General features: G+C 45.5%; 1 pseudogene across 1 annotated transcript in view; it reads left to right on the forward strand.

Moving 5' to 3' along the window:
- Positions 1-11,702, forward strand: part of LOC311247930 (ecto-NOX disulfide-thiol exchanger 1-like) — an 86,293-nt pseudogene extending 74,591 nt beyond the window's left edge. Inside the window, exon 8 of the transcript XR_014621020.1 lies at positions 11,571-11,702. The product of XR_014621020.1 is annotated as an ecto-NOX disulfide-thiol exchanger 1-like (transcript). The remainder of the gene's footprint in view (positions 1-11,570) is intronic.
- Positions 11,703-19,823: the final 8,121 nt, after the last annotated feature.

Below are 19,823 nucleotides of genomic sequence, written 5' to 3' on the forward strand. Positions count from 1 at the left end.
ATATTTTAATGCCTTCACATTAAGACCATTGAAGAAGATATGGTTTGACCCCGAGGCTTTGGTATCTTGGAGAGAATTAGAAGAAAACATAGTAGCCCCACAGAGATTGAAAGACATAGCATACACTAAACTTTCAATCAAGCATTGTGAGCGAGAATTTGGCCCAATAATAACCCATGCAATCAGGACATGGCGGGAAACTCAAAGGAAATTTCCTAACAATCAAGTATGGCATAATCACACTCCCATATTCAATAACAATGCTCTCTTAATGGGAAAACGACCTATAAGATTCCCTGTATGGGAAGAAAGAGGCATACACTCATTAGGGGATATTTTTAATAACAAGGGCCTCTGTAGTTATGTCGAAATATGCATAAAGTTTAACCTCACCGAGTCCACATGGCTTTTTTACATACAGTTAAAACTTTGTATGAGATCTCACGGTGTTCCATTACACATACCAATTGAACACCACAGATACCACAAATTTTTCTATGACAGAAATACATTGGGAGGTTTTGTATCAGGTTTTTATTCACAATTACTAACGTCCTCGTACGAAACCCTTCAACTAGACAATGTCTGGAGGAGGGATATACCAGACCTGGAAAATGACTTTGATTGGCAAGGAGCCTGGGCAAATGTCCGACTTACATCAAGGAACCCGGATCATCAACAAATCAATCTGAACTATATTCACAGGACATACTTGACTCCTATAAGGCTGTGCAAAATGGGGCTTATACAAAACTCCAAATGCTCCCAATGTACAAATGGGGACGAAGGAACATTTATGCACATGTATTGGGACTGCCCACCAGTTAAGGCATTCTGGGAAGATGTGTCCCAACAATTATCAATACTCGTATTTTGGAATATACCTGTACACCCCGCGGTATTGCTATTGAATGATGTTTTTGAGTTTGCAGTGAACCCACAACTAAAAAGATTGGTTTTATCGGGTATCACAGTAGCTAAAAAACTGATTGCATCACGTTGGTTTCAACCGGAAAAAATGTGCCGGAAAGTGTGGTTTCTTACATATCTTGATGTGATATATCAAGAAATATCAACAGCAAGAATTCTAGGGCTCAATGAATCCAAAATGTTAATGTGGTTAGAAGTGGTGGAGAGAATAAAAGCTAGCCTATAATGGTGATGTCTGGTTAGGAGTGAGGGATAATAGAGGTACTATCCAAGAGGGGGTCCGGGAGGGGGGGATTTGAGCTGGAGCATATGTGTGTAGGGTTTTAGAAAATAGGTATTCGGGGTATATTATATACTAACATTTATATAATTGTAACTTCGCTGGATATACACGGTATACGGTTAAAATGTTATTATTGACTATTTTTGTTTTATCCTGTTTCTGTACTTGCATATATTTTAACCACCGTTACTGAAAGTTTCATTATACATTGTGTGTTGAGTACTGACTTTTAATAAGTTTTGTTTTGCAATAATAAAAAAAATAAAAAAAAAAAAAAAAACTTCTGTCTCTCGGAACGGAGGCACCAAAGCAATGTGTTTACTTATATCAAAAGTGTGTGATGAATAAGCTGTGGAGGAGGACATACCCGGGCCTTGTGGAGGAGTCGGTGTAGCAGAGTTGGATTCACTCCTTAGGACTTCCAGCTCCAACCTCCGCAGTCTGAGCTCTTTTTCCACTTCATGCTCAAGCTCCAACCTACGAATGTTAACAGCCCTTTCATTTTCTGCCTCAAGCTCCATTCTACGAAGCCGATACTCCGCCTCACGTGCTTGTGCCTTCTCCTGAGCCTCCATCTGGAGACGTGCTATTCTAACCTTGACCTGGGCCCCTTCTCGAGACCCAGTTGACACAGGAGAGGTCAAGTGAAAATGTGGCAATGTGACGTTCACACCTGCCTTTTCAGCACCATGGGCTTGCTCCTCAGAAGGCTGTGCTTCCGTAGGTTCACCAGGAGGACTTGCATGTTCATCAGAGACCGCAGGTAAAACAAGCGTCCCCTGCTCCAACAGCCTATCTACCACAAGACACCTGATATCCTGCTTAAGATGCTTCTGTTGAACCGAGAGTTTAAAATGTGTGGCAATCTCCACTAAGTCTGCCTTGCGGCAGCTATCTAGCGCTTCCCAAGTAGGATTGCTCAAGAATCTCCCCAGATCAAAAGTACTAACTGCCATTTTTTTTTTTACACAAATGCCATTTTTACACACAAATCAATTAATTACTATACAAGTGTAAACAAACACAGTTCACCAAATCCATCAACCAACAATTGAACACGGGTTACAAGATCCCGGCAGAGCCCCCATTTATGTTACAACCCCTGTGAGTCTAAGGGTAAAGGGCTGTAACATAACAGTTGGTTGACAGAAAAGATGGACCACGTTTGTAAACAACAATGATATTTATTGAATAGATGCAAAGGAAGCACATGTAGCTCAGGGGTGAGCCCAGGCCAAAACAACAAACAAACACCACTATACTCCAAATGAACCCAAATCTAATCTATGGTAAAAGAGATTACATTACCTAAACTACTCTTACCTAACCAAAACAGGAGAAAACAATATCCAAAGGAAATGGCAGCTCACCCCATCTGTGCTTCCTGAGAAAGAGAGAAAAACACATTAATTATACAGAAACAAGGCAGAATATATACAAAAACAAACTATAACTAACAATGCTCTCTCTGTGGCCATACACACACAAGGAAATGTCTACTAAGCACCAAAGGCCAATAAACGAAATGCAATATTGTCAAAGTTACAGGTTTACAAAATCACAACAGGCCTAGCCTCATGCCAGAGAGAGAGAGAAAGACTGAAGTGAGAAGCCATGTTTTAACAGGTGTGGGGTGATCCATGATTGGGTGGTGTGGATTGAGTGTTGGAGTCTGGAAAGCCATCCAGCAATCGGTGCTGTGTTGCTATAATGGAAGGGCAGGCCTGGCAGGGACCAATGGTGAAGGGAACAATGGCTGGAGGGAGGAAACAAAATGGAGAACACACACACATGGAGACACACACTGGGGAATATATACATTGGGATGTAACAATGATGATGTCATAATAGAACATTCTAGAACATTTGTGATTTCACAGTATGATGTCATAATATACATTCTAGAACATTTGTGATGTCACAGTATGATGTCATAATAGCACATTCTAGAACATCATTCCTATTTTGAAGCCAGGTAAAGTAGCGGCTGACCCAGGGTCTTACCGACCCATAGCCTTGACGTCTGTATTGTGTAAAATTATGGAAAGGATGAATACTAATAGATTAGTTTACTTTTTAGAAAGTAAGGATCTTTATGTTGGGTATCAGAATGGGTTTAGAAATGGCAGGTCTACAATGGAATCAGTAGCTGTTCTAGACCAGGACATTAGACAGGCTTTTGACAATAAGGAAGTAGTGATAAGTGTATTTTTGGATATTGAGAAGGCGTATGACTCTTTGTGGAAAGAGGGGCTGCTTTTGAAATTGTATGACCTAGGAGTTAGAGGGAGATTGTTTAATTGGATAAAGGATTTTCTATTAGACAGGACGATCCAAGTACGTGTGGGGGGGCAAACCTCAAAAACTGTAAAAATAGAAAATGGCACCCCGCAAGGAAGCGTGATTAGTCCGGTCCTCTTCGATGTGATGATTAATGACATTTTTGGGCAAATTGGAAAAGGATATGGGTTGTCTTTAATTGCGGACGATGGGGCCATATGGAAAAGAGGGAAGAATGTTGAGTATTGTTTAAAGCAGGTACAAAGAGCTCTGGGGGATGTAGAGGAATGGGGAGACAAGTGGGGTTTTAAAATATCCGCCTCTAAGTCTAATTATATGATTTTTGGTTTTAGAAAGAGGGTGCCTAGGGGAAGGCTGGTTATGTATGGATCTCCCTTAGAGAGAGTAAAGGTGTTTAAATTTTTGGGAGTTTGGTTTGACGAAAGATTGAATTGGGCTGTTCATATAGAGAAAATCCTGGCAAAGTGTGAAAGAATAGTGAATGTGCTGAGAAGTTTGGCTGGGAGTGGGTGGGGAGCGGATAGAGAGACCACGTGCATGATATACCAGGCGATGATCAGGTCAACAATTGATTATGGTTGTTATGTGTACGGCTCTGCGGCCAAGTCTAATTTGCGAAAGCTGGATGTGCTTCAGTGCAAGGCTTTGAGAATCTGCTGTGGAGCTTTTAAGACCACCCCTGCTTCAGCACTATTGGTGGAAATGGGGGAGTTGCCCCTAAACCTGAGGAGAGTAAAGTTAGGGCTACAGTACTGGGCAAAATTGAGTGGGACAAGTCTGTCCTTCCCAGCTAGGTGTTTACTTTCAGGAGATGGGGATAAGTATAAACCTTTTTTGGCCAGTATTGATCAGTGGGCCAGGAAGTTGAGACTGCATCAGGGGGGAGTGGCGGAGCACACTCTGTGGCTATCAGTGCCATTTTGGCTATTGCCTGATCGAGTCATTGAACTTAGGTTCTTGAAGGAGGAGGATAAGGGCGAGATTGTGGAGGAAATAGAGAGGTTCCTTCTGGAATCAGGGGCTCTGGAGGTGTACACTGATGGCTCTGTGGATCCTGAAAGTGGGAGGGCAGGATTTGGGTGGTGGGTGCCTTGGTTAGGGATCGGTAAGGGACAAAGAATATCCGATGGCAGCTCAGTATTTGTGACAGAGTTGCTTGCCATCCTCTGGGCATTGTGGTGGGTGGAGGAAGTGGGACCAAGCCAGGTGATTATATGCTCTGACTCGGCTGCTGCACTGATGGCTCTGAGTGCAAGTGGGTCTAAAGCTCGCCCTGATCTCATTCAGGAAATAATGTTGGTTTTATATAGGATTGCGAAGGCAGGCTGGTCAGTGGAGTTTTGTTGGGTCCCGGGACACGCTGGGATTGCGGGGAATGAGATGGCTGACTCCCTTGCCAAACAGAGCCTGGGAAGGGAGGAAGAGATAGGTATTTCAATGGGAAGAGTAGAACTCAGAGATAAGATAAAGAAAGGAGTTGAGGCTGAGTGGCAGGATGAGTGGGAAAGGGGGACCAAGGGAAGGCACTATTTCTCTCTGCAGCCTCGGGTCAAGATCAAGGTGGAGGGATATGGGTCAAGGAGTGATAGGGTGAAGATGTGTAGACTGAGGCTGGGGCACTGTGGGTTGAACAGTAGCTTGTTCATTGTGGGCAAACATCCAGATGGGGTGTGTGAATGTGGAGAGACTGAAACTGTCGGGCATGTCTTCCTAAAATGTGAAAGGTATAGGAAAGAGAGGGAAATCTTTTATAAAAGTCTGGTAGAGCTGGGAGTATCTTCCTTCTCTCTTAAATCATTCTTTGGCATGGATAATGAGAACCACCAGTTGATCACAGAGGCAGTGCTGACATTTCTGCATGCTTCAGAGTTGTACCAGAGGATATAGCGTTAGTGTATGTATTAGTATTGGACAGGCAAGAGGAGCAGAGAAGAAGGAGAAAGTGTGAGTTGAAGAGGCCTAAAGATGGAACACCACTAGTGTAGTATAAGAAATGAGGAGGGAAGAAATACGCCAAGAAAGAAGAAGAAGAAGAAGAAGAAGAAGAAGAAGAAGAAGAAGAAGAAGAAGAAGAAGAAGAGATCATCAAAAGAAGTGCGGAGGGCAGTAATACGCCACGATGCGTCTACTCTGCCGGAAATTCAAAAGAAGAAGAAGAAGAAGAAGAAGAATATCTCAGATCTCAGTAGACAAGTGAATATATCACTTGTTGTTTCCGGCTACTTGTCTGTAAGCTTGAATATATACTGTATTTTGCGCATTTTGAAACAGGACTGAAGATATCAACTGTTAAACAACATAGATTGAAACCTGCATTTCTCAAACATGTTTAGATGTGGAAAGATGCCACTGGATGTATGTCAAGTCAACAACATCTGGGACCTTCTCAAGAATGGCATCCAGGAGATCCAGAGGAAGAGCAACAGCGGGCTAAACTTGGAGGAGCTGTACAGGAACGCCTACACCATGGTGCTACACAAGCACGGCGAGAAGCTCTACACGGGCCTGCGGGAGGTGGTCACCGAGCACCTCATCAACAAAGTACGAGAAGATGTCCTCAACTCTCTAAACAATAACTTTCTCCAAACACTGAATCAAGCCTGGATCGACCATCAGACTGCCATGGTGAGGATCAGAGATATCCTCTGGTACATGGACTGTAGCTATGTGCAGCAGAACAACGTGGATAACGTCGACAACCTGGGCCTCATCATCTTCCGGGACCAGGTGGTGCAATACGGCTGCATCCGGGACCACCTCCGACAGACCCTGCTGGACATGGACGCCTGCGAGAGGAAGGGAGAGGTGGTGGATAGGGGAGCGATCAAGAACGCCTGCCAGATGCTCATGATCCTGGGCCCGGAGGGCAGGTCGGTCTACGAGGGCCCCTTCCTTGAGATGTCGGCCGAATTCTTCCAGATGGCTTTAACAGTCCTTAAAGCTTGAAATTCTCCCCCCTGTTACAGAGTTTAAAACCTTTATCTCCAACCTTTGTCAATCAAGTTGTACATGTTTTAATTTATTTGTCATCCTTGCTTTTTGTTCTATTATGACATCATACTGTGACATCACAAATGTTCTAGAATGTTCTATTATGACATCATACTGGGACATCACAAATGTTCTAGAATGTTCTATTATGACATCATACTGTGACATCACAAATGTTCTAGAATGTTCTATTATGACATACTGTGACATCACAAATGTTCAATTTGAATAAAGTGATTCATCTGATTAAATTAGTATTTTTTCTTTTATTAAGAAATGTCAATACAAGTTTGTACAGTTGAGATACACATCTACAACTCATTGTATGATGTCCAGCACAATAATCTGAATGTGTGGGTGTCAGTCATTAGATTTGGAAGCCTAGGGAAAGTTAATTAGCCTTTGCACACAGAATAATTCATTACAACACAACAAACATGCATATAGAGTTCTCCATTGATCCACACTTAAAATGTTTAGTCCAATTTCTATTCATATTTTGTCAGCTTTGTGCTGAAAATGTCTTTCAGAGTGTGTGTTTGGGGGACAGGGTGTGTGTTTGGGGGACAGTGTGTGTGTTTGGGGGACAGTGTGTGTGTTTGGGGGACAGTGTGTGTGTTTGGGGGACAGTGTGTGTGTTTGGGGGACAGAGTGTGTGTCAGCTTTGTGCTGAAAATGTCTTTCAGAGTGTGTGTTTGGGGGACTGTGTGTGTTTGGGGGACAGAGTGTGTGTCAGCTTTGTACTGTGTTTGGGGGACAGGGTGTGTGTTTGGGGGACAGGGTGTGTGTTTGGGGGACAGGGTGTGTGTTTGGGGGACAGAGTGTGTGTTTGGGGGACAGAGTGTGTGTCAGCTTTGTGCTGAAAATGTCTTTCAGAGTGTGTGTTCTGGGGACTGTGTGTGTTTGGGGGACAGAGTGTGTGTCAGCTTTGTACTGTGTTTGGGGGACAGGGTGTGTGTTTGGGGGACAGGGTGTGTGTTTGGGGGACAGGGTGTGTGTTTGGGGGACAGAGTGTGTGTTTGGGGGACAGAGTGTGTGTCAGCTTTGTACTGTGTTTGGGGGACATGGTGTGTGTTTGGGGGACAGGGTGTGTGTTTGGGGGACAGGGTGTGTGTTTGGGGGACAGGGTGTGTGTTTGGGGGACAGAGTGTGTGTTTGGGGGACAGGGTGTGTGTAAGTACAGGGCCCACTCCTTGCATTCCGACCCCCTGCATTGTGACTCGGCCAGCCAGAGTAGATGGCCTTTGTCAGTTCTTTGATGTCGCCCTGGGAGATGCCCATTGTGAAGGGGGAAAAGGTGGTTGCCGTGGCGATCTCCTCTCTCCACACCTGGGAAAGTTGACCCTGTTGAATTTCGAAGGATATCTTTGTAGATTGGTTTGGTCGACCCCCTCTGACAGGATGGAGGTGGAGGTTGCAAAACCCTGCTCCACCGCGTGGAATTCCAACACACAGAGATTTTAAACAAGACTCTATGGGGCGAATTCACAAAGAATGGATTGCGCGGTGGTAATTGCACCCTTAACTGCTCACGATTTGCCCGCAGTATCTGCTCCGTCTTTGCGAGCCATTCACTAAAGATATTGCGCGGATGAGATACTAGCGCGAACACGCCCATAGGTGTGCAATTTGATCTTGATTTGCTCCAGCGCAGTTGGCTCGTGGAGCAGTCTGCACCTGCTGGCGCTGTTGGCAGATATCAGGAAGGGGGCAAATAAACCCGAAATGAGGGAGAGGGAATTAAGCTCTTAAATCCAATGCACACGGCGGGCGATTCTTGCCAGGCTGTTATTGCTGTTATTGCTTCCATTGTTATGAATAAGAGAACCCACACAGCAGGAGATTTTCGAGCGACAATCGAGCGATCATTTATGCCATGTCAGATTATAGCACCAGATTGTCAAAGTTACAGGCTGGATAGGACCACCTCACCAGGTGTAGTGCAGTGGTTTGTCATCTGTCTGTAGCAGTCTAGAGGATCTGTAGCAGTCTTTGTTAGGAGCACACACCAGCGTGTTTGTTACTCAGTCGCCAGGGGTGACCAGGTATGACCTGTGTTTGTTACTCAGTCGCCAGGGGTGACCAGGTATGACCTGTGTTTGTTACTCCGTCGCCAGGGGTGACCAGGTATGACCTGTGTTTGTTACTCCGTCCCCAGGGGTGACCAGGTATGACCTGTGTTTGTTACTCCGTCGCCAGGGGTGACCAGGTATGACCTGTGTTTGTTACTCCGTCGCCAGGGGTAACCAGGTATGACCTGTGTTTGTTACTCCGTCGCCAGGGGTGACCAGGTATGACCTGTGTTTGTTACTCCGTCGCCAGGGGTGACTAGGTATGAACTGTGTTTGTTACTCCGTCGCCAGGGGTGACCAGGTAGGTCCTGTGTTTGTTACTCCGTCGCCAGGGGTGGTGACCGAGTCTGAACCCAGCTCGGCGTGATCCAGCTTCCTAATAGGCTCAGAGGGGGTGCCTAGGGGTGTGCCTAAGCCTGTCAATCATTGCACACAGGCAGAGCAAAGGCGGCCTGCTGGTTCCTAGTGTCTTAAAGGGGAACTATTTTACTATTTCTTTCACTATTTGGGCACTTTTACACAATTCCTGTGAGTTTATGGAACACCTCTGTAATTATAATTTTTTTTAATTCATTGTTTTGTATTTCTAATCAAGTCCTCAAAAACAGCATTTTTCTACCTAAAGATCTCGAGCCGTTTTGAGGCTGGGCTCCTAAACCACTGTGTGGCCTGGTGGCATCTGCCACATTATCATGCAGCTGAGTCTCTCTGACATCACAAATCAGCACATTTTCAGATGACTCAGTTCAGTGAGGGTGAATATTGTGAGAGGAGAATTGGAAGAATGCGCCAATATGAGAATTAGAGACATAGGTCATATTAATATAAGTCCACATAGCTAGGAAACAATGCTAAACACTGAAAAAGGCCATTTATAAGATAGTTCCCCTTTAATAACATTGAAAGGTGATCCATTTAGTAAATAAATTAGTTCTCTGATGTCTGATGTCCTTCAGTAAATCTCTATCCTGCCTAACATGAGCATAATTAGCAAGCATATAGCGTAGCTCGACCTGTGTACTTGATACCTGTGGCTTTTCTGGGAAAGACCATTCATCACCACATTGTTTATACAACTTGTTTGGTCCAAAAGTCCATTTGGAAATTTGTATAATGAAATAAGCCATTCAGGGTATGTGTGGTGACTCATTATTCTGCTGGTTTGCGTGTCAGAGTGATCAGCAACATAAACACAACCAGCCACCGTGGCTGGATGTTGAAGCTATGGAAGGCAGTTGGGGGTAATTATATATTTTTTTTATGTGATTAATTGCATTAATGTTTTTTAAGCATTAGGTTTTCAAATGCATTGAAAATATGAATGTGTTGACAGCCCTAATATATATACGTATATATAGACACTATGTTGCTGTTTCTACCAGGCCTGCTTTGAAATAACTATAATACATTAGGATGTTTATGACAATATTTATAAATAATTCACTAGATGGACCATATATGCAAAACCAGAATGCCTCAATGCATTATATAGATACTAGATAAAAGTATTAATAACTGTTGTTCCTCCTATCTCTTCCTCCTATCTATCTTTCCACATCTCTGCCTTCCACCTATCTCTCTCCATCTTTGCCTTCCTCCTATCTCTCTCTTCATATCTGCCTTCCACCTATCTCTCTCTTCATCTCTGCCTTCCTCTTATCTCTCTCTCTGTCTCTGCCTTCCTCCTATTTCTCTCCATCTTGGCCTTCCTCCTATCTCTATCTTCGTCTCTGCCTTCCTCCTATCTCTCTTCATCTCTGCCTTCCTCATATCTCTCTCCGTCTTGGCCTACCTCCTACCTCTCTCATCATCTCTGCCTTCCTCCTATCTCTCTCTGTCTCTGCCTTCCTCCTATCTCTCTCCGTCTTGGCCTACCTCCTACCTCTCTCATCATCTCTGCCTTCCTCCTACCTCTCTCTTCATCTCTGCCTTCCTCCTATCTCTCTCTCCATCTTGGCCTTCCTCCTATCTCTCTCTTCATATCTGCCTCCCTCCTATCTCTCTCTTCATCTCTGCCTCCCTCCTATATCTCTCTTAATATCTGCCTTCCTCCTATCTCTCTCTCCATCTTGGCCTTCCTCCTATCTCTCTCCGTCTCTGCCTTCCTCCTATCTCTCTCTGTCTTGACCTTCATCCTATCTCTCTCTGTCTTGACCTTCCTCCTATCTCTCTCTGTCTTGACCTTCCTCCTATCTCTCTCTGTCTTGACCTTCCTCCTATCTCTCTCTGTCTTGGCCTTCCTCCTATCTCTCTGTCTTGACCTTCCTCCTATCTCTCTCTGTCTTGGCCTTCCTCCTATCTCTCTCTGTCTTGGCCTTCCTCCTATCTCTCTCTGTCTTGACCTTCCTCCTATCTCTCTCTGTCTTGGCCTTCCTCCTATCTCTCTCTGTCTTGGCCTTCCTCCTATCTCTCTCCACATCTCTCCCTGATTTCTCTCCCTCCATCTCTCTGCACGTTGTTAGAATAATCTCTTGTTGAAAACACACCTTGAAAATTATTTATATTTTAACTATGTACTTTAACATAGCCTATATACAGTACATAGTACCTGCAAGCTGCTAGGTTATCTGCATTTGGTAGATAGACATATAGACAGACAGACAGACAGACAGACAGACAGACAGACAGACAGACAGACAGACAGACAGACAGACAGACAGACAGACAGACAGACAGACAGACAGACAGACAGACAGACAGACAGACAGACAGACAGACAGACAGACAGACAGAGTAGCTAGATAGATCGATAGGTAGAGAGGTACCTTATTAATCCCGTAGAGACATTTTAGATTACTTAGATTTCTGTATTTACCTGTGTGTGTGTGTGTATGTGTGTGTGTGTGTGTGTGTGTGTGTGTGTGTGTGTGTGTGTGTGTGTGTGTGTGTGTGTGTGTGTGTGTGTGTGTGTGTGTGTGTGTGTGTGTGTGTGTGTGTGTGTGTGTGTGTGTGTGTGTGTGTGTGTGTGTGTGTGTGTGTGTGTCTGTGTTTAGGTGTCTGCGGTGGAGCTGGAGAGGTTGATGTTACGGTTGCCCAGTATGTTCAGACAGGAGCTGAGCGGTGTGGGTGCCACGCTGGAGAAACGCTGGAAGTTCTGCGGCTTCGACACCCTGGGGTCGGCGTGACACACGGAGACACACACACACACATGCCAAGGAACCGCAGGAAACACTAATGAGAAAGTGAAGCCAATGGACCATAATGTGTCAGACCCATAGATCGTGTGTGTGTGCGTGTGTGTGTGTGTGTGTGTGTGTGTGTGTGTGTGTGTGTGTGTGTGTGTGTAGGTGTGTGTGTGTGTGTGTGTGTGTGTGTGTGTGTGTGTGTGTGTGTGTGTGTGTGTGTGTGTGTGTGTGTGTGTGTGTGTGTGTGTGTGTGTGTGTGTGAGAGTGCGAGGGTGTGTGTGTGTGTACTTGTGTGCGTTAAAGTATCCACATTCTCAATTGACTGACATTTGGACGTAGTGAGCGAGAATGGAGATACATCGAATCAGACACTGGAAATACAAAACATATAAGTGCAAACTCTCCCTCCGGACCCTGTATAGACACTACAAGAGATGGATAATCACACTTTGGATGGGAGATCAACAGATACCAGAGATTTAATGACTCACTTCCTGGTTCAATGGAACTCATTGATTGTGGACCAATCGGGTTGCTCTCTGTCACCGCGGTTCAGACATTTGCCATGGTAACAGAGGCAGAGGACCCGACAAGTTGGGAGAGATGAAGCCTTGAAGACACCTCTCTTAGCCTTTCTCTCTCCCTCTCTCTCCCCCTTTCTCTCCCTCTCTCTATCCTCTATATCTCACTCCATGCTTGTTATGTAAGTCACCTGTCAACGGCAGCCTCCCGCTAGGCTTGCCTGGAGCGGCCCTGGAACTCTGTGGTGCGCTGATATAGACATCACAGGGTCCTGGAACGGAATGAAATGGAGGGACAATGATGGAAAGAGGATGGAATGTGAGAAAGTAGGTGGGGGGGGGGGTATGTGGAAGTGTGTGTGTGTGTGTCTCATGAGGGTAGAAAAGGGAGAGGAAGATGGAAAATGGGTGTATACGGTAGGGATTGGTGTTGAAGGAAGAGGAGATGAATGGGGGATGAGAGAGTGGAGGGTAGTAGGGATGGAGAGGACAGGCTCGGAGGGATGAGGTGGGGACGGGATGAGGGTGGTAGGGATGGAGAAGACAGACAGAATGAGGGTAGTAGGGATGGAGAAGACAGACAGAATGAGGGTAGTAGGGATGGATAGGACAGGCCCAGAGGGATGATGTTGGGAGAGGGAATGGAAGGGATGATGAGGAGTGAGATGGGGAGAGGATGAGTCGGGAGACTCTACAGTCGGGAGATTTATAACTTTGGCCTGTGATCACCTCCGTTTCCAGACTGTTCCAGACACCAAGCAAGGTTTTACGCCTCATCACTACTCCCAGGTTTGGCAGGCTAGGCTCGCTCTTTCTCTCTCTCACTCTCTCTTGTCTGTCTCTTTCTGTCACTCTCTTTGTCTGTCTCTCTCCCTCTCTCTCTCTCTCTCTCTCTCTCTCTCTCTCTCTCTCTCTCTCTCTCTCTCTCTCTCTCTCTCTCTCTCTCTCTCTCTCTCTACTCTTTATTTTTCTCTCTCTCTCTTTATTGGAATGATTGTGACCCGTATATCTTACTGTTTTGCGTATGCTTCATGATATTTTAATAAAAGTTCCGGTTGCCTGACCTCTGACCTCTGGGCCGGGCTTCCCTGCAGCATCAGAGTTCTTATCTTAACATTTTGACATTTAACGAACGCTCTTATCCAAGTGACTTACAACAAGTGTGATGACAGAACGGGCAACTCCTCCCGGTAGCACCAATCTGGGTAACTCACTCTCCCCAATCTGAGTAACTCACTCTCCCCAATCTGGGTAACTCACTCTCTCCAATCTGGGTAACTCACTCTCTCCAATCTGGGTAACTCACTCTCTCCAATCTGGGTAACTCACTCTCTCCAATCTGGGTAACTCACTCTCTCCAATCTGGGTAACTCACTCTCCCCAATCTGGGTAACTCACTCTCTCCAATCTGGGTAACTCACTCTCCCCAATCTGGGTAACTCACTCTCTCCAATCTGGGTAACTCACTCTCTCCAATCTGGGTAACTCACTCTCTCCAATCTGGGTAACTCACTCTCCCCAATCTGGGTAACTCACTCTCCAATCTGGGTAACTCACTCTCCCCAATCTGGGTAACTCACTCTCCCCAATCTGGGTAACTCACTCTATCCAATCTGGGTAACTCACTCTCTCCAATCTGGGTAACTCACTCTCCCCAATCTGGGTAACTCACTCTCTCCAATCTGGGTAACTCACTCTCCCCAATCTGGGTAACTCACTCTCCCCAATCTGGGTAACTCACTCTCCCCAATCTGGGTAACTCACTCTCTCCAATCTGGGTAACTCACTCTCCCCAATCTGGGTAACTCACTCTCTCCAATCTGGGTAACTCACTCTCCCCAATCTGGGTAACTCACTCTCCCCAATCTGGGTAACTTACTCTCCCCAATCTGGGTAACTCACTCTCTCCAATCTGGGTAACTCACTCTCCCCAATCTGGGTAACACACTCTCCCCAATCTGGGTAACTCACTCTCCCCAATCTGGGTAACTCACTCTCTCCAATCTGGGTAACTCACTCTCTCCAATCTGGGTAACTCACTCTCTCCAATCTGGGTAACTCACTCTCCCCAATCTGGGTAACTCACTCTCCCCAATCTGGGTAACTCACTCTCCCCAATCTGGGTAACTCACTCTCTCCAATCTGGGTAACTCACTCTCCCCAATCTGGGTAACTCACTCTCCCCAATCTGGGTAACTCACTCTCTCCAATCTGGGTAACTCACTCTCCCCAATCTGGGTAACTCACTCTCCCCAATCTGGGTAACTCACTCTCCCCAATCTGGGTAACTCACTCTCCCCAATCTGGGTAACATCAGCTCTATTGACTTCAATGGACAATGGCGGAAATTAATTCAAATAAAAACACTTGTCGTTGACCGGTTTGAGAAATATTTGGGAATTCAGGTCCTTGGTCCCTTCTTGTCAATTTATGTACAGAGAGACAGACAAATGATGACCGGAATGCCCTCTCACCTGTGGCGTGTCATGGCCTCAGATTCTTACCACCAACGGTCTTCTGTCATGCTGTTCGTGATCTCAGTACTTCGATGCCTGTGAGAAGCCAGAACCTGACCTGTCCATGTTATGACCATGATGATTATGATGATATTATGTTATTAACGATGACGGCGCCGTTGATGACGGTGATTCTCATTCCTCTCGTACAGTATCTACTCCTTTAAATTATGTTCTTTTTTTCTAATGTAATAAAGATGTTTTTATCCAAAGTTCACTGTCGGTGATGTTATGTCCCAGCCTGTGAATCTCCTTTGAGAGGATGATGTAAACCGTTCTACGTGCAGCACAACGCCGGAGAGCGTGTATGTGTGTGTGTGTGTGTGCGTGCGTGCGTGTGTGCGTGCGTGCGTGCGTGTCTGTGTCTGTGTTTGTGTGTGTGTGCGTTTGGATGCATGCACGCCCCTGTTGGTAAACTACCATCTTACATCAACCATGCTGGGACTGGCTTACGCTGCAGGTCCCCTGAGCCTAAACCTAGTTGGCTTTTCATCAAAGTGCTCTGAACACATGGAACGATCTTCAACACATGCTAAAATGTAGACTCTCACAACCTTTGGATCGTTTAGAAACATGATCACAAATCTCAGTGTGTGTAATTGTTTTAACTGATAGTCCTTTGTTTATTTTTTTAATCTTGTGTGTTGTGTATCTTGATATCATTGTAAATGAGGGCGACCTCAACGTGCTGTATCCAACCAACTTACTGCTTATCTCTTACAGAATGACCTCCTACACCCTAATCAGTCAGGCTTCAGGACTGGCCACTCCACAGAAGCGACCCTCATAGCGGTCACAGTGGCACTTCACTTAGCAAAAGCGAAAGGCCTCTCCTGATTCTCCTAGATCTGTCTGCAGCCTTCGACACAGTCAACCATCAGATCCTCCTCGCGTGCCTCGCAGGAATGGGAGTGGCTGGCTCTGCGCTGACATGGCTGACATCATACCTCAATGACCGCTCCTACCAAGTGTCATGGAGAGGGACCCTGTCGTCCACCCACCCCCTGCGAACGGGTGTCCCCCAGGGCTCGGTCCTAGGACCCCTTCTCTTCTCCCTCTACACTAAATCTTTGGGTAACATTATCACGTCTCATGCCTTCTCGTATCATTGCTATGCCGATGATACTCAACTCTTCCTCTCCTTCCCTCCCTCGGATATCCACGTCTCTGAGCGGATCTCGGCCTGTCTGTCCGACATCTCCGCCTGGATGACGACCAATCACCTCAAACTGAACCTAAGCTAAACAGAATTGCTCCACCTGCCGGCCAAATCCTACCCCCTGACCGACCTTTCCATCACAGTCGAGAATGCAGCTGTGACCGCGTCCCGACCGCCAAGAACCTTGGTGTTGTCCTCGACGACCAGTTGAACTTCTCCGCTAACATCGCAGCGACAACCAGAACCTGCAGATTCCTCCTGAGCAACGTCAGAAGGATCCGCCTCTTCCTGACAAAAGAAGCCACCCAACTCCTCGTCCATCAACAGTCATCTCCCGCCTCGACTACTGCAACGCACTGCTTGCTGGCTTTCCGGCCACTGCCACCAAGCCTCTTCAGCTCATTTAGAAGTCAGCCCATGTCACCCCACTTCTTAGAGACCTGCACTGGCTCCCCATTGCTGCACGAATCCGCTTCAAGGCCCTCGACCTGGCATACCGTGCGGCAAAGGGAACCGCTCCCGCCTACCTCCGGTCAATGGTTTCAAACTACACACCCTCAAGACCCCTACACTCTGCATCTTCTGGCTGTCTCAGACCCACTCCTATCCGAGCTCCGGGAGGGTCATCAAGGAGAAGCCACCTATTCTCAGTCCTTGCCCGACAAAGGTGGAACGAACTGCCCACCACAGTTAGGACAGCCGAAACCCGTCCAATCTTTCGCCGTCGACTAAAGACGCACTTCTTCAACCATTATCTGAAAATGTTATTATAATAATAATAATAAATCTAACCCTAACTAACCTTACTGTCATGCACTTGTCCTAATATACTAACCTACACTGTAGCACTCAACACTTTGATGAACATTGTTACTCAGCTGATAGAGTTGTGCCCTTCCTGATGACTTGTCGTACAGAACTTGTAAGTCGCTTTGGATAAAAGCGTCAGCTAAATGACTAAATGTAAATGTAAATTAATGGATTTGTGAGCACACATGAGCAACAGCTCACAAAAGATCCTTTTTGAGGGCAGATGATAATATCTAATTGAGACTATAAGTAGAGCAGTGCGTCACTCAGGTTACACAATGCATCGAAACCAATCTATAGTGGCAGACATATAGATGGCACAGGGACATTCATGTGGATATTACAGACAAGGGTTTTCTCCATCCCTCAGCTCCTGAATCCCCTTCAGTAACAGATTAATTCACTCCATAAAGAAATCAACGGCAGGGAAGATCTGATTGGATTTGTCCTCCTTTTTGCAGTGATTTCCTACTCAATCTTCAGCTGATGCCTAATCATGCAGATCCATACAGTAGATCAGTGGTTCTCAAACTGTGGTACGCGTACCACTAGTGGTACTTGGTGGTACTGCTGGTGGTACTTGAAAACATTTACAAAAAACAAAAGAAATTAATGAAATTTTTTTTTGTGCAGTCAGGCCACTGAACTTAGAAGCAGGCCAGGCCAGTGTTTCTGGTTGCGGCGGCGCGACAGTTAGAAAACCTAAATGGGGAACAACCAGGAGATCACTGTGACAGAGTAATGCAGTCTAAACAGTCATACATCTTTCATTCAACTTCAGCCCTGATCATAACCATTTATTTATTTTGATTTTTTGTAATGTCAGATAAAAAATGAAATACTCCCACTTTTCTGAAAAGAGTTGGTGTTAAATCTGACATTACAAAAAATCCATCAAAATCTGTGTTGCTGCTAATCATTGACACATGCCTAGCCTGTAATAATCCCCCCAGAAAAATTTACTTTGCATTTGATATATTGAAAATATTTTACTTTTTGTGTGTTTTTTTAACAATCATTTGTGATGCCATCACACAAACTGGCATTTAAAGGGTAACAATTCTAAAATGTATTGAATATGTGTTTTCTTTTCTTTTTTACAATAATTTGTGATGCCCATCACAAACACTGGCATTTAAAGGGTAAATATTCAAAGATTCCTGCACCAGAATGCAGGAAATTAAGTTTTTGTAACAAAATAATTGCACCGCTAATGGAATGTTGCTTCCACTCCATTCCCCTTTCTCTCTCTCTCTCTCTCTCTCTCTCTCTCTCTCTCTCTCTCTCTCTCTCTCTCTCTCTCTCTCTCTCTCTCTCTCTCTCTCTCTCTCTCTCTCTCTCTCTCTCTCTCTCTCTCTCTCTCTCTCTCCCTCTCTCCCATCTCGCTCTGCGCCTGCCCTCCATATTATCTCTGCCAGGCGCCACCTCACTATATCTCACATACTGTACTACTGAGCCGATCAGCCTAATATTGCTAATGCCTACATATTGCCAAATGTTGCCAAGGACCTGCATACGCAAATATTGAATGTGTGTGTGTGTGTGTGTGTGTGTGTGTGTGTGTGTGTGTGAGAGAGAGAGAGAATGAAGCACAATTGCTTGCTGTGTGAGAGAGAGATAGAGAGAGAATTAAGTACATTTGCTGAAATACAGTTGTTCTTAATTTTCACACTAGTTATTATGTTCTCAATGCCCCTTGCATTGTATGAGTTGTGTGGAAGCGTTTGCTAGTTCTAGTGCTATCCCTTTGTACATTGTGGCTGTGTCTGACAAAAGTTAACAATAAATAATGGTATTAGGAATACATTTGCCTCCTGCGTGAACTGTGCATAGCTGTGCATAGACATAAACATATAGACATAAATACAGTGCATAGACTTTTTTTTTTTTTTATATATATATTATCCCCCCCCCCCCCCTCCTTTTTTCCGATTTTTCTCCCATCCCACTGTTAGTCGTTATGCCAATTCCCAACCCCCTTCCAGGTTGTTGCGCACTCCCCCCTACTGTTGGTCCGGGAGGCCGGAGACTGGCACATGCTTTCCTCCGACGCATGTGCAGCCAGCCGGCAGCCAGCCTGGCAGCGCAGATTCTCACCGGGAGAGTGTAACGTGTGGAAGGTCACACTACCTCCCTTCAGATCCTACCCTCGCTGTGCAGGCGCCCCGACCGAACTGTAGGGGTCGCTGTCCACAACACCCAGGACCCACCCATCAGCTTTCCCACCCCTAACACTGCCAATTGTGTTAGTATGAACGACCAGCCAAGCTGATAGCAACGCCGAGAGCTGGATTCGAACCCAGCGTCTCCAGCGTTGATGGCGAGCGCCTTGCCCACTACACCACCTAGCCGCCCGAATAGACTGTATTTTAACGCCGGTCATATGGTGGTACTTGGAGAGCCAGCTATGTTCTCAGGTGGTACTTGGTGTAAAAAGTTTGAGAACCACTGCAGTAGATGATACACAACTGTTTTTCAGCCTTTTACTGCAGACTGCACCCACCTATCAGTCTAATTAGCATGAAAATATAGAGGGTAGAGTCACGTCGCCTCAGCAGTAAACGTCCTACCTACACTGAATATGGCTTGAGAAGCTGATATAACATTTATGGGGCAAGCCGCCGTTTGTAGAGGATCATTCCCATTGACTACAGTATGTGTGTTGACAGGCTGATTTGTGGGTTCACATATGGTTTAGAAGAGCTGCCACAGAAAATATCACAATCATCATAGGAGAAAACTCTAGCCTTATTTTTCTCAATCCCTTCCTCAGTTTGTGTACATTTAGCAGTTTTAGGGATTTCTCAATGCAAATTGATGTAAGTGATTCACCAAAGATGGTGACGGCGTCCATAGCAACTGCCTAACTTCCCAGGCACTTCCCAGGCCCTATTGTCATACTGTTCATGAATGAACACAGGTCTATCTATTCATTATTCTATATCTATGGCTACACCTGACCTGTGTTTACCCAGAGCCATTTATCAGAGTTTGGACAGGCTATAGCATGGATGCCATGTTATGGCCACCTTATCGAATGTCTAATTATGATGAAAGTTGTTTTCTCCCACACTTGATTCAGAATTGTATTGGAGGTTTGTATTGTATTCAAGGT

The sequence above is a fragment of the Notolepis coatsorum genome, assembly GCF_963971535.1.
Source record: "Notolepis coatsorum genome assembly, contig: SCAFFOLD_212, whole genome shotgun sequence".
Lineage (NCBI taxonomy): Eukaryota > Metazoa > Chordata > Actinopteri > Aulopiformes > Paralepididae > Notolepis > Notolepis coatsorum.